Here is a 13,613-nt window from a genome sequence, read left to right on the forward strand (position 1 = left end):
CAAAAAGTTGATAGAACGTGTACTTTCATTTATTTCGGGGAGATACTTGCAATCACTTTTTCAGCATGTACATCAACTGCTATGGCAAAAACAAGGGTTAGTACAGTGATGTTTTTCTGTGGCTACCTCCTTGGCTTAAGGATGCTTTTTCTGAAAACTCCAGGGAATGTGACCTGGATCTCTATTTCAAAGGAATAAAATGGGGGTGGAGCGGCACCATCACCTACTTACATAGCAATCTTTTAAAAAGAAAAGGATTGCCCGTGAACCTTTGCATGGGGTTTCATTCTGCCTCTGCATGTAAGGCATACTCTAAAAATATTGCGCTGAGGCCTGCAGGGAACTTTAGGCAGAAGATTGCTGTTTTCTGGATCCTGATTTGGCAGCTCAACTGTGGCAAGAGTGAGGTATCCGTGGACATGAGGTACCTCCAGATTCAGGGTTGTAAATTTGGATGTAGGTACCTAAATTCCACTTCACCTATCACTGGATGTTATCTGACTTTATCCTCTTTGGGACCTCGTCCTCTGTGCTTGCATGATTAGGCTAGGGGTTAGGAAACTGGTCTAACTGAAGTTGCAGCAGCTAGATAGCGCCAACCAATGATTGCATTGAAATGCCTGCTGTCAGTGGGATTACACCTATTTAATGCAAGTTTAACGAATATAGCCCAAATGTAGAAATGTCATGTAGAAAGCTGAAAATCTCCTAGTTCATTAAAAAGTCTCTATGTTGAAAAGTAGTTCAATGACACTTTTCTTCCATTTGTAAACATTTTCTTCATGCTTCAAAAATTCCAATTTATAATGTAGCCAATTTGTTTATCTAGTCTTTGATTGTACTATAACACCCTTTAAACACTGCGATGTCTTCCTTCTAAGCTCCAGGGCTCTGGCTTGATTCTCTTCATAGTGCTAGCTTTTGCAAGGGCTAGGTTGTTTCCCCTAATGCTTTTTGCCAGGTCAGAATCGCTCCCCTGCTTTCCTGCTAAACAGGATCCGCGCTAGATTTAGCATTCATACTGAAGATAATTGTCGCCTGCTAATGAGGTGCCATAAGGTCTCAGGGAATTCTTTAAGAAGCAGCATAGGTTTGTGAGTTCAGATTTGTTGATTTTGTTGAAGGTTATGGTTATGATCAAAATTTAAATTTAATCTTCTGAAGTTTCTTTGAAATAATCAACTTCTGTTGGACAATAGTGCTCTATGCACAAGAGCAGCCTTATGAGCGACATCAAAAATAACAGCTTTGTTAATAACACTCCTCCTTCTTACATGCCAAGCCCATGTGTTTCAGGCAGTGGATCGTGATCACCAGGGGATCGAAAGGGAGGAGTCCGGGATCCTTACATTTGCAGTCAGGAACTGTAATTGAGTCTTAGCTACCGTGGTGTGACTGATGTGCTGTCAGTAATTAGAAGTAGCTAGCTTTCTCCTGTGTAAAGACTTGGAAAGGAGGAAACCCCGAAAGGAGAGGCATTTGCAAAAAGTTTGAGGAGCACTGTTTTAGACTTTGTGTAGAAAATGAGACTGAGTTTCCTGAAAACTGGTGAAGTGTTTTCACATTCTAAACTTGAAATGTCAAAATAGACCTATAGAGATGAAGAATCTGACGTTAATTTTGGGTTTATTGAAGGCTGTTAGAGAATAAATGCTTAGGATACATCTGAAATGTCATGATTGCAAATGTCTATTTTGAAGGCACTGGTAGTATATTTTCCCTTTCTCTCTGATGATCTACACCTACTTTGACTTAGTACAATTTGAGGAGCAGACTATACTAACACACTTGGAATTCTCTTGTGAGCTTTTCACGACTTTTCATCCTTTCCCTAGTTTATACACCAAGTAAGAGGCTGTCATTAATAGTTGCCAGCATTTTTGTTGTGATTCCCACATCAAAATTAATCAATCCCCCTTTATCATCCATCTTCCACCCTTTCTCTTCCTGCCATCGAATAGCACAAGTCATTTGAGGGAAAGAAATTCAGTGGAGGTCATTATTGTGCTTTTCTTTCCATTATACTTGTTTTTGTCCTTAGCATAAAAATGAAAAGAGGATTGCAAGGCTGAGGGGAGCTGAGAAGAGCTGTCCCCTTTCACTTGAGGAAGGAAAGAGAAGCAGGTGAGAAGCAATGTGTTTCCAGCCCACCATTATCAATCCCAGTTTAGTCAGCACCTTTTAGCTTGGGAAACACCATGTTGTTATTCTGTATTTATTTTTGCAATTGATTCACAGCTCCTATTGAGTGCTGCCTTGAAAAAATAAATCTTCGTCTATTCCTCTAATGGTGCATTTAATTTCTCTTCCTTTCTTTGGATTCAGTTTATTTCAAGCTTTTAGAGCACTGAATCTTTAATAACCTCAGGCAATCTAATCTATTGAGAAGAACACCTCCAGCTTATTTCTTGTGTTTCTAAAATGCAAAAGCAGGCTGTGAGACATATAGCATAATAGGATTGTATAATTGTATTTATCATAAAGAGGGCTATTTGCTATCTACTCATAATTGCTACTTCTGCTCTAGCATCTTGGGGCATAGATCTTTTTCTTTCAGCAGTACTGCTGGTTTACTGAAAAAGGACCTTCCAGCCTGATAAATGATGCTGTCTGTCACTGTGACTGCTACCTCAAAGTCACTTTGTGTGTGCAATATTGGGGCAGGATTTTGAACCGCTTTGTTTAGCCACATGTGTTTCCCTTGCTCTGAATAGCTACGTTGCCAGAAATGGCTAATCCGCAGCGATCGGCTGTGTTTTGTCAATAGTTCCTTTTCTGCATTAACCTCTCTACGCTTTTGTGAGGGTCTGCCTACCAGCAGCTCGCTGCAAAACAACAGATCAGACTTCACAAAGTACTTTGCAGATAAAGGCTGTGTGCAGGTGCTAAGTATTATTTATTCTGCGTTCTTTGTAATATCTGCATAGGGTGATCACTGCTCTGGCTTTAGTCATTTATCTGGCATGCAAAGAGAAGGAATTCCAAGGGCAAGTAAGCTGAGAACAAACTGTGCCACACGGGAGGCCGTTGCAAACCATTTTCCTTCAGAAACAAGCTCAGCAAAATGCCCGCCTGTGTATTTGCCTGAAACAGGAGGTGAACCTGCAAAGTGCTCAGCTTTCTGCTCTTCACATCCAGCTCCCTGTTGGCAAAAGCAGTCTAAGTGTTCAGCACAGTGGGCTGAGCTCTGTCAATGCCTCTTTGCGGAGCCCAGCCACGCTGCCCCCAAGGCAATGAGCTTTAAGCACATATAGTGCTTAAGGAGCTCCTGGAAATACCAGTTCTGCGTTGCCTTCCCTCCCTAAAGGCTGTCTTCACAGGGAGGTTCAGCTCTCATTACCTCCTTGTTTCCTCTGGGGTGCTTCATGCAGTGTTTTGGGAGGCCTAAACAGGATTCGGGAACAAAGCAGTTAAGTAGCTGACGGCATATCTCCCTGCGCCTGCTGAGGACAGAAAGATGTTTTGAATGAAGTCTAGCTGAAGGAGACTGCTCAGTCCAGACAGAGGGCCCCACTGCAGCAGCCAGTGCTACCTCTGCCATGTCCTTGCGCACAGGAGCAGCGACCTTCTGCCTCTTGGAGACTAGCTAAGCCCTTAGGACTTCTGGAGCCCCTCAAAACCTCTCTAAATAGGATCCAAGTCAGCCAAAACTAAGAAATCACTGCCAAGGGTGGTAACTGCTCATCCAACAGACCCTATCTGCATTGCTTTCTTTGGGGTGGATTGGCTATGTTAGTGGTGGGAGGCAGGCGGATCCTGCAGCATGTCCTTGAGCCTGGACCTGGGGACGCAGTGAGATGTACGGTGATGTCCATCCTGCAGGGGACCTAGATTATCCCCAGTGAGATGTGCACCTTTAACACCTCCTCCTTTCTTCGGTGAGTCGTTGCTAGGCCAAGTCCTGCCCATGCCTGGAAAGGGCTTGTAGAAGACAAGTGGCTTTTTAAGTGGCTTTTTTTTCCCACTGTATGGATCTGGATTTATAGCTGATTCAACAAGGACCATTATCCGCTGTTTTAACTTAATAAATCAAGCTATTAAACCTTAAACTTTCTTTTATGAGTGATCAAAAATGTGGCTACATGACTGCTGCTAGAGATAGTATGTTTATTCAGTTGTTGACTCTCTTGCCTACAAGTTACTTGGGATTTATTCCCTTGTTGGCACCGCTGAATGTGAAAGTCTGACATTTTGGGGAGAGAGTTAACTTAATAGTAGGTAGAAAATTATTATTTTAACACTTTGTTATTTTAAACCCATCTATTAAATTTTTTAAATTTTAAAGCATGTCCTTTTTTTTTTTAAAGAAAAAGAAAAAAAAAATCCATTCCATGCACACTTGAGTTTTAATTTATTCACCTGGAAGTAAATGTCACTGAAGTGCACCAAAGATATTGACTGCGCTTTTATCTATAAAGAATAGCTCAATTTCATTTAAAATATAATCGTATAGTGCATATTTCCAAAACAAACTTAAACTGTATTCTAAAAGGATTCTTCTGGACTAACACAGAAAGACTCTGGATTTCTGCAAATAATAGACTAAAGCTGCGCCTGAAAATATATTTTAGTCTGAGAACATAGCCTGAGTTAGAAAATCTTATTTTTACACTTAATGCGAATTAAGCAAAACATAGAAGGAGTGACAACCTGTAACACACAGCAGGAAATCAGGAACACGCCTAACAAGGGTGCAGAGGATTCTGGAGCATCCCTGCCATTTACAACTGCCTCATTTGTCATTTCATTAGTGGGAAGACTCAGCAAGGCAAAGACAAAGTGTCACAGGAGCACAAAACCTGAGGAAAAAAGAGTAAAGGTAAAAGGAGAGAGGAGAGGGAAGTGAGGCAGGCAGCAGTACAACTGAGGCAGAGGGAAAGAAGCCTCAACCAATTCAGCTGACCCTTCAGCAGATTGCAAACAACCTGTTGACACCGTGAAAAGCAGCCAGGTAGTGGCATCAGCAGCAGCAGCCATTGAACACATGCAGGAGGAAGCAGAAAAGCTGCCATGAATTATGCCTTGCCACAGGGATTCATACCTGCCAAGGGGAGAGCCCAGCCACCCCTGTGGCCAAAAGGCGCTGCACAATTTTGTATCTCTGCCCTCGGAGACAGGAACAGGGCAGCGGTGACAGCGGCTGAGTGACCGGGGGCACACGGGGCAAAGGGGCTCCCTTTTGTAGACTGCAAAGGTAATCTCACATAAGTTTCACCAGGCTCACGTGGATGTTTTTTTGAAGCTTATGGTGAAAATGGGTCATTCCAGGAAACAACTATTATCTGAGCTCCTGAGACATTATTTTTGGATACCAAAACTCTCAGAGTTTTCAAAAAGCAGCTAAGAGATGAGCTGGTGCAGTATGTGATCAGCTTTGTCATCATCAGAGCTATCTTCTTATCAACATCCTCGATAACCTTATTTACAATGTAGTAGTAAAAGTTAATGTTCAGCATATGGTTTGAATTTCAATACTGTCAAAATATTCCTTTTTTTTAGCAGACTTGCAGCTACTTTTCAAGTGTTAGCATCAAAGATTTAAGGCAAGTGCCAAAAAGCAGATAATTAAAACACATACCAGGGTCTTTTGTGGACTCTGCAAAGACAGGCATAGCAGTTTCAGATGCCACCAAAGACTTAGGTGTGATGAGAATAGCTCGGTTGCTGCCCTGCTCTGCAGCCTTCCTTGCACAAGCCAAACGACTCTTGCTGCCACCCGCCTTTGCCTTGCCTGGCTTGGCGCAAGGAATCTCCCTGGTCATATGTTTCTAGTGTCCAGTGCAATGGGACTTGTAGAGAGATGACTGTGATAGTAGCAATGGACGTTGAGAGTTTTGGGGGGAGTCAAGACAAGTAAGCGCTCTTCAAGTGTAATGCGTTCATTTAGATGCATTAGCACTTCTTATCTCTCTGCTATATTTAATCTAAGGGCCTCTCTCTGCTTTATGTGCTGCCAAATAATGCTGCCAAATAAAAGGGAGTCCAGGTATTCTGGCAAAGGTTTATAGACAGGCTGTAGAGTAAATTCCTAGGAAATACAGCTAGAAAAGGCTAGAGACTGCATATTGCTAGCTCCTTTCTGATTATGTTGTCTTACAGGAAAAAGGGTTTATTTTAGGTCATTTCCTCTGTCTCTTGGACTACGGATTTCCAGCAGGCAGCGGCAGCAGTATGCCTGCCCTCCTACCCCTTTCCCCTGGATGAGCAAAAAGGCAGCAAGTCTGTCAGGCAACTACAATGGAAGAAGTTATTAAGGCGATTTTGAAATGTTTAGCAAGGCTGCAGAACCAGGAATGTGAATGCTTCAGCATCTGCCTTAGCACTAACTTCCAGGCTCATTGAAATAAGTGTGTATGATTTAGTCTGGTCCTGCATGTTGCGCTCGGTGATTACACCAGAAGGACCTTTGCTACCTGTCTGCTTCCATTTTTAGCTGTTAAGTGGTACTGTTCTGCCTCCAAATGAGAGACAATCTCATGAAAGGTTTTAGCAACCTAAAAGAGAGGTGAGTAAGTTAGTTCTTAGTCATGAGATGCTCTGAAGAAATGTACTCCTCACAATTTAAATATTCAAAACACTACCCTACAGTTTTGATCAGAAAGCAAACCTTCAATTTATATTATGCTTCTGTCCAGCATAATATAGTGGCACAATTTGGGTCCCAAAGCGGTACAGCAGTTTCATCTTAGCAGACATGCAAGTCAAAAAGAAACGAAGGCAAATATACCATACTATTTCTCATTTCTTTTTTAATAGGTCTCCATAGATTTGATATATGAGTATAGGTGCGGGAATCACTCACTGATTTAGCCATTGGTATGAGTTTGTTGAAGGAAACAAAGAAGATCAGATGAAGCCCTCGATATGTTTTGCTCTTAGTTATCTAATAGCGAGCAGAATTTGCCACCTATTGTTATCTGATTCTATAAAATAAGTTTCGTAGTACTGGTAGGAACTGATTTAATGCTGAAATATTCAAGGTCACTAATCCAGCACTTACTTTTACAGTTTGTCAAGTGTTGAGGTATATTTATAGGAAAATGTGGGAGGAAGTTCATGCTTTTCCAGTGGCTTTCTCAGCCTGTCGGTCAAGAAGCTTTGAATACAACGTTCACTTGATTTTATTTTAAAACTCATTCATTATGCCACTACAGAAGTGCTTGTTTCTCAGACCAGCTTTTGAAACAACCAGTCATTGGTCTGAGGCCATTGACTTTGGGGCTCCCCTTCCTTCCCACCAATGCAGGTGTGCAAGGAATCAACCTTGCCTCAGATTTCCGTCACACCTAGCAGGCTTTTTTGTAACAAAACCCAGGAGTGGCTTAGCCACAAGCATCATCACGTCCTGGAAACAGCACATGCAGTGATCCTGTGTAAAATGTTATCATAAGCACCTCTGGAGGGGTTTGGTTTTTTTTTTTTAAGAAGAAAAAGATTGGTAGTCAGCTTTTAAATGGAAAGAGCGTACTGAGTCAGACCAGTCTGGATGCCAAGTTCTGTAATGGAAGTGAGAGATACTGTCATTTCCAAAGCATCACTACGTTATTCCATAACTGACAGCACCACTCACATGGGCAAAATATGCCTTTCCCACTTGGGCTACATAATAATGGGCAAGACCTGGTTTTGTCAGGATGGTGGAGTAGGGTTTAAAGCAGCAAAATGGCTCTTTGCAAACCCACCTAAAGCAAAGAAGGTATTTTCTCATCATGCAGAGCATGCTCACTCCAGAAGAAGAGGCAAAATGTCATTGATTTCATTTCAGCTAAACATAATTAAGTAACTAATAGTTAATTTCATTCCTCTAAACACACTGTAGGAGGCGGTGGAATAAAGTAGTATTTAGCTGTATCCAGTATACAGTAATCTAGTCTAGTATCCTTCAGCTGCATATAGTATCCAGCTGTAGTACTAGCTATATATTATCCAATACTAACTATATATTAGCTAGTAATTGGGATTTTTAAAATTTCACTGTGTAATTTGGGAGGAGAAAAACCAGCAACTATTCCAACAATGTAAAATCCCCTTCATTACTTTTAATGATCTTTTGACATATTTCCTCTTCAGTTGGTATCTCTTCTGTCTTAAACACACATAAGCAAATAGTTGGATCAGCTCCAAAATGCCTCTCTGTAATTAGCAGCAATTGCAAGTGCCAGCCATCATTTCTTTGGGAGGAGCCATGTATAATTAGTGCTAGCACTCGCGGGCAGAGCTGAGGGCACCGTCCTGCAAGAGCAGCTAATTCAGTTCTGGCCCCAGTTCTGGCTTTGTTAAATTCAGCTGTCTGCTTTAACTGTGAAGAAAACTCATTTTCCAGTACAAGTTGGAGCAGAATATCTGTTCTGTGATATTCAGTTTACGTTTTTGTGCTGTTTTGTTTTTGTTTTTTTTTTAAGGAAGTGGGAGTAGAGCTGGGTCAACAACAGCAAAATTCAGCTTTTGTTTAATGAATTGTTGTAAGTGGAGGTGTCAAGTGGTAGGCATAATCATTTTTAAACGGGTAATGAAGTGTACTTATAAGATACTGTCCCAACAGCAGGTAGTAAGGGTCTTCCTTTGCATGCTGCCTTTGGCAAGGCACAGGCAGGGAAGGTCACTCTCTGACTCAGCCTCCTTGCTTCAGTGGTAGGACAGGTCAGGTCCTTGGTAGAGCCAAAGTATTTTTCTCCTTGTGCCTAGACAGCTCCAAAGACAAATTTGGTTTGGTGGACATGCAAGCTCCTGCCCAGATCACAGCCCTCTCTCCCTGGCTGCTTGCACAGAAGACGGACTGCTGTCAGCCTCATGCCGTATAACTAGCACCACGTCCTCCCCTTATAGCTACTGCCAAGGCAAATTTGCTACTTACCTGTAGAGTGACTTAGGGGTCTTCATGCTCCTTAGGCTGTTTAAACTGCCTGCTGAATCTGAAGTATGCAGTCTGTATGGACACGGGCATATATGATTGACTGGTGATACCAAGTCTTCGGAGATAAACACTAAACAAACAGATGGTAGCTGCTCTCAGCTGCCATTAACCAGGAGATGAAGGAACCAGCTGGAGTCTTCCTAGTGCTCAAAAAGCAAGGGGGGTTGCTCATTGACATTTCATTGACCCTGTTTTCAGCAAAATCATTTTTAATGTCTCCTCAGCAATGCAGAATTCTAACCAGGTGCTACAGCCCAGTGTCTAGAATTGGAAAAACAGATCTTACTGGCAGGAATTGATATTGATGTCATTACTGGCTTTGAGCAGAGAAGTTGATTGCTATAGTAGTAGAGTGAGCAAAAGAATTTAGGAATTAATTCTCTGATTCTAATTTAATTCTAATTCTTGAGCATCCCATTGACAACTGTAAAACGCTAACAGGCGTTCTATGCCAAACTGTGCAGTAGCTCCAAAATAGCCAACCAATGCCTCATACAATCCAAATTCCCATAGTGTAGGGTGGCTTGCTATTTTTTTTAGACCAAAAACTGAACAGCAGTCTAATTTTTTCTAAGCTACTAAGGATTCTCAAAATTGCGCTGATAGTTTTGTGCTGTTTTGCAAATTGTTGTGCTGCGTGTGAATGCTCTTTTCAATAGGAAAAAATATATAGAGAAAGTGGAATGGACAGGAAGTCAAGCATACAGGATATTTCAATTATATTCTTTTAAAAAAGAAGTCTTCTTCTTTTAATTTGGAAATCTTTCTTTCTTCACCAAGGACCATGTATGCCAAAAAGGGTTAGCATAGGGCCAAATCCCAGTCCTTTCCCTTCCTGCTCACAGTCCTGCTAATGACTGCAGGCAGTATTTTGGCCTCTCTTGGCATGCAGATTTTTAAAGCAATAGAATGGATGATTCTGGAAAGTGGCTGGAGAAAGTTCACATTTAAGTGTGCAGGGGCACAGAGCAGATGTTAACGGTTTGGAAATGCTGCAAGCATCTCCTTGAGTGCTGCCTGGAGAGCCGACTGCTGCTCCGCTCTTCTGGAGGCCTTGAAGCGCAGGCTGAGGAGCTCTGCTGCAGCGTGGGGCTCTTCTGGAAAGCCTCTCAGTAATATATGCAGATCGTCACTTGCATAACCAACACACAGTTGACCACCAGATGGCCTTCACAGAAGCAAGAAGATAAGGTCAAGATTTTTATTTTGAATGTGTGGGTAGACACTGCTTCCAGTCCTGCATAATCAGATTCTCTGTGCGCCAGCTGACTTCCTACAGCATAATATAATTGATGAGCAGGAAATTGCTTACGTTATTATCCTCAAAGCACTACAAAGGTAAGCAACTATCCTCGGTGTTCTTGTTTTAGGGAGGCAGAATAGAGACGTGAATTGTTAACCACCGAGCTTCTGCAATTCACTCCCAATAGGCAGTGCAAGGTAGTGGCGTTTCCAGCTAGCTCACGTGGGCTGAGATGTCACTTCAAACTGAGATGCAAGCTGTAGTGCTCAGACTGCTGCAATAGGAGCTAACCTAAAGAGTTTCTAACTTAGATGTGTCTGCACTATGCACTATGCAGTAGTTGTGGCACTGGCAAAGGCAGGAATAAAATGCAGCTCATCCTCAGGAAGCTATTCACTGAACCACACAACTTTCAACATTGTTCATAATAAAATCAGATGCTACACCTCAGGCCTTCCCTCTGCTGCGTGTGGAAAATAGGAATGTATACAGGACTGCACTAGAAGGAGTTTTGTCCGGTTTTACTCAACTGGATGTTAAAAAGCATTTCCAGGTAAATGTCTCTCTCCCTGAAGTTGCCCTGCCTGTGCCAAACTAGCCCATGGCTGCTACTCCTCCTCCCTCCTAAGGTCTGGAGAATCACAGAATCACAGAATCGTTTAGGTTGGATGGGACCTCTGGAGATCATCTAGTCCAACTTCCCTGTTCAAGCAGGGTCACCTAGAGCATATTGCCCAGGATCACATCCAGACGGGTTTTGAATATCTCCAGCGAAGGAGACTCCACTACCTCTCTGGGCAACCTGTTCCAGTGCTCTGTCACCCTCACAGTGAAGAAGTTTTTCCTCAGGTTCAGGTGGAACTTCCTGTGGTTCAGTTTCTGCCCATTGCCTCTTGTCCTGTTGCTGGGCACCACGGAGAAGAGGCTGGCCTCATCCTCTTGACACTCCCCCTTCAGATACTTGTACATGTTGATGAGATTGCCTCTCAGTCTTCTCTTCTCCAGGCTGAACAGGCCCAGCTCTCGCAGTCTTTCTTCATAGGAGAGATGCTCCAGCTCTCTAATCATCTTGGTAGCCCTCCGCTGGACTCTCTCCAGGAGCGCCATGTCTCTCTTGTACTGGGGAGCCCAGAATTGGACACAGTATGGCCAGATGCGGCCTCACCAGGGCTGAGGAGAGAGGGAGGATCATCTCCCTCAACCTGCTGGCAACACTCTTCCTCATGCACCCCAGGATACCATTGGCCTTTTTGGCCACAAGGGCACACTGCTGGCTCATGGTTAACTTGTTGTCCACCAGCACTCCCAGGTCCTTCTCTGCAGAGCTGCTTTCCAGCAGGTCAACCCCCAGCCTGTACTGGTGCATGGGGTTATTCCTGCCTAGGTGCAGGACTCTGCGCTTGCCTTGGTTGAACTTCATGAGGTTCCTCTCCGCCCACCTCTCCAGCCTGTCCAGGTCCCTCGGAATGGCAGCACAGTCTTCTGGTGTGTCAGCCACTCCTCCCAGTTTTGGATCATCAGCCAACTTGCTGAGGGCGCACTCTGTCCCTTCCTCCAGGTCACTGATGAACACATTGAACAAGACTGGACCCAGGACTGACCCCTGGGGGACACCACTAGCCACAGGCCTCCAACTAGACTTTGCACTGCTGACCACAACCCTCTGAGCTCTGCCATTCAGCCAGTTCTCAATCCACCTCACCGTCCACTCATCCAACCCACACTTCCTGAGCTTACCTAGGAGGATGTGATGGGAGACAGTGTCAAAAGCCTTGCTGAAGTCCAGGTAGACAACATCCACTGCTCTGCCCTCATCTACCCAGCCAGTCATCCCGCCATAGAAGGCTATCAGATTGGTCAAGCATGATTTCTCCTTGGTGAACGCATGCTGCCTACTCCTGATCACCTTCTTGTCCTCCACATGCTTAGAGATGACATCCAGGAGGAGCTGTTCCATCACCTTTCCAGGGGTGGAGGTGAGGCTGACAGGCCTGTAGTTTCCTGGCTCCTCCTTTTTGCCCTTTTTGAAGACTGGGGTGACACTGGCTTTCTTCCGGTCCTCAGGCACCTCTCCTGATCTCCAGGACCTTTCCAAGATGATGGAGAGTGGCGTAGCAATAACATCCACCAGCTCCCTCGGCACTCGTGGGTGGATCCCATCAGGGCCCATGGATCTGTAGATGTCAAGTTTGCCTAAATGATCTCTAACTCGATCCTCCTCGACCAAGGGAAAGTCTTCCTTTCTCCAGACTTTCTCCCTGGTCTCCAGGGTCCGGGATTCCTGAGGATTGGCCTTAGCAGTAAAGACTGAAGCAAAGAAGGCATTCAGTAACTCACCTTCTCTATATCCTTCGTCACCAGGGTGCCCACCCCATTCAGCAGCGGGTCCACGTTTTCCCTAGTCTTCCTTTTGCTACTGATGTATTTGAAGAAGCCCTTCTTGTTGTCCTTGACATCCCTTGCCAGATTTAATTCCAACTGGGCCTTAGCCTTCCTTGTCGCATCCCTGCACGCTCTGACAACGTCCCTGTATTCCTCCCAAGTGGCCTGTCCCCTTTTCCACGTTCTGTACACTTCCTTCTTCTGCTGGAGTTTTGCCAGGAGCATCTTGCTCATCCATGCAGGTCTCCTGCCCGCTTTGCTGGAGTTCTTCCTCAGAGGGATGCACTGCTCTTGAGCCTGGAGGAAGTGACGCTTGAATATTAACCAGCTTTCTTGGACCCCTCTTCCTTCTAGGGCCCTACCCCAGGAGATTCCTCTAAGTAGGTCCCTGAAGAGGCCAAAGTTTGCTCTCCTGAAGTCCAGGGTTGCAATCCTACTCATTGCCCTGCTTCCTCCTTGCAGGATCCTGAACTCCAGCATCTCATGGTCACTGCAGCCAAGGCTGCCCCCAACCTTCACCTCTCCAACTAGACCTTCTTTGTTTGTTAGTACAAGGTCTAGCAATGCACCTTTCCTCGTCGGCGTCTCCACCACCGGAGTCAAGAAATTATCATCAATGCTTTGCAGGAACCTCTTTGACTGTTTGTGCCTAGCTGTGCTGTCTTCCCAGCAGATGTCAGGGTGGTTGAAGTCTCCCATGAGAACCAGGGCCTGTGATCGTGAGGCTACTTCCAGCTGTCGGTAGAAGGCCTCATCGATGACTTCCTCCTGGTCAGGTGGCCTGTAGTAGACCCCCACAACAGTGTCACCCATGTTACCCTGCCCTTTAATCCTTACCCATAGGCTCTCCACTTGCTCTTCATCCACCCCGAGGCAGAGCTCCATACATTCTAGTTGCTCCCTCACATAAAGAGCAACTCCACCACCTCGCCTTCCTGGCCTGTCTTTCCTAAAAAGCACCTAGCCATCCATGACAGCATCCCAGTCATGTGAACTATCCCACCATGCCTCTGTCACTGCAACGAGATCATGGCCCTGCAACCGCACACAGATCTCTAACTCTTCCTGTTTATT

The sequence above is a fragment of the Struthio camelus genome, chromosome 4 (genome assembly GCF_040807025.1).
Source record: "Struthio camelus isolate bStrCam1 chromosome 4, bStrCam1.hap1, whole genome shotgun sequence".
Taxonomy (NCBI): Eukaryota; Metazoa; Chordata; class Aves; order Struthioniformes; family Struthionidae; genus Struthio; species Struthio camelus.